This window comes from Cynara cardunculus, assembly GCF_001531365.2.
Source record: "Cynara cardunculus var. scolymus isolate 2C chromosome LG 8, CcrdV1, whole genome shotgun sequence".
NCBI lineage: Eukaryota > Viridiplantae > Streptophyta > Magnoliopsida > Asterales > Asteraceae > Cynara > Cynara cardunculus.
This window is the reverse complement of record NC_037535.1, coordinates 4,861,121-4,863,324: the sequence shown is the minus strand read 5'-3', so window position 1 is coordinate 4,863,324 and position 2,204 is coordinate 4,861,121.

The window sequence follows — 2,204 nt, the reverse complement described above, 5'->3', positions numbered from 1 at the left end:
TTGAGAAGGGGATTAGAGCTCAATCTCAAGTAAGATTATTATCCTTCAATGCTTCCTTTTACTTTTTTTTTTGTAAGATTTGGTTTAGGTTATGGTTCTAAGTTTTGGGTGAAAATGCTTTGAAATGAGGAAAAACAATTTCATGGTATTGAATAGAAGTGGTGATCAATTATAGAGTGTGTATTTCTTTCCTTAATCAGTTTCTATGTTATTTGGGATTGGAAAATTGGCTAAAAACTCCAGGAGAGCAACTACTTCTGAATTTTCTAGCAACAAGCCCCTTCAGGAGACGGTAGTCTCCCTCCTAAGGTCGGTGGAAGAAGCAAATCTTAATCGAACCTATATTTGCTTAATGGATGTGTAAGATCCTATCAAATATTGATGGAATCCAGAACCTTATGGTTTGCTTCGATTGCTTATTGTTTAAGGATGATTTATTTAAGTTTAGTGTGAGTTTTAATCCTTAAAAGCGAGGAAATCATGGTTGGTGGTGGATTTGGGGTTCCATTTCACGAGCAAATTTATGCAGGTGAAATAGTGCGACTGCGACTCCAGTACGGGTTGGATTGCTTAAAACCAACATTTCCAACTATTTCCCAATATTTAGATTTTCTTTTAAGTTTTATTTGGGTCTGTTGCTTGGGTACTTATTTTAGGGGTTTGCTAGCAAGTCTTTTGGGGTTTTAACTCATCACTTATAACCTCGATTCAGATGTTCGGTTCGTGTAGTTCTAGACCGAAAGTGTGCTTCTAGGTTGGGACTTCAGGTGAGTTTGCTCTCGTTATTTTTAACAGAAGTATATTTATCCGTTATGTTGGAGTTTTAAATAATTTAAATTCACAATATGCATCCTTTAAATGTGAAATGATTATTTGCATAGCGTGAGTTATTAGTGTGGGTATGTTCTTTGATACTTGAATTACTGGAAGTGTGTACTTGAATGAATCACATGAATTCGTTTCATGCATCTCACTTAAGGGGAAAGTGCGAGCCCAATTGATTAGTCACAAGTGTATGTGACAATAAGTGTATTTAACTGTTGCAACGGGTATTAGTGTCTTATATTTTGTGGTGTGCATATTGTTATTTTAAATTACTATTTGATAACGAAATGATTTATTATTTACATATGTATTAGGGAATTCACTAGGCCTTTGATCTAACATGTCGCTTTTATAAAACTAAAATCATTTTCAAGGAAATACCATGTTAAGAGCTCTAGCAAGGGCAAGGGGAGGTGTGAGCTTGAGGTTTGAAGTGAGGACGCTATTTTCTAGATAGATAGTTGCCTAGAAATTGAACCCTAGTTTCTGTAATATATATATATATATATATATATATATATATACACACACCAGTAGTGTACTTTATTTCCATTGCAACTCTTGAGATCATGTTGAATTGTAGACCTATTTAGGTAATCTTGTTTGCCGGTTTGGACAAAGGCTATGAAATACCTATTTTGAGTTTATGGTTGTTACATTGGTCGGGTACTTTAATACATCAAATTTTCTCCTACTATACCCTAAAAAATATTGTTTTCTCTACTCATAATTCCTTTTTATCATCAATCATTTGGTACATCTTACATATTCTTCTGAAATCTTAAGTACATTATATTCAAATATTTTTCTCATCTTGCATATATATGTTCAATTTACTAAACATATATACGAATGAGTTATATAGAGCTGGAGAAGAGACTGAAAATATGTGTATATGAAGAGGACACGTAATGGTGTAATTATCTAATGTACATATTAATAGGGACTCAACAATCATATTAAATCCAAGAAATAAAAGGAGGTCGGTTCATCGGACTGAGTTGGGTTGGGTTGAAATGATTGTAACCCAATTCCAACCTAATACATATTGTTTGAAGATTTTATAACTCGATCAAACATCAGCTTGCTTTGGGTTGAGTTATTTTATGTTGGTTGGGTTGGCCGGGTTAGTCGGGTTGTTCGGGTTTTTGAGCATGCCTAAGTGGTAGCATATTGCGATTCACAATTGTAATACCATCAGAAATCATAAAAAAAATTACACTACAACGGAATATATCAGGCCACCACTCCCTGACAATTGGTCCACTAATGAGTGAAACCTCTTGTACCATTGTTGTAACGAATGTTTCAAGCCATATAATGTCTTATTTGTCTTGCATACTCGACTAACTTTTCTTGGCACATCAAAACCTTACTGT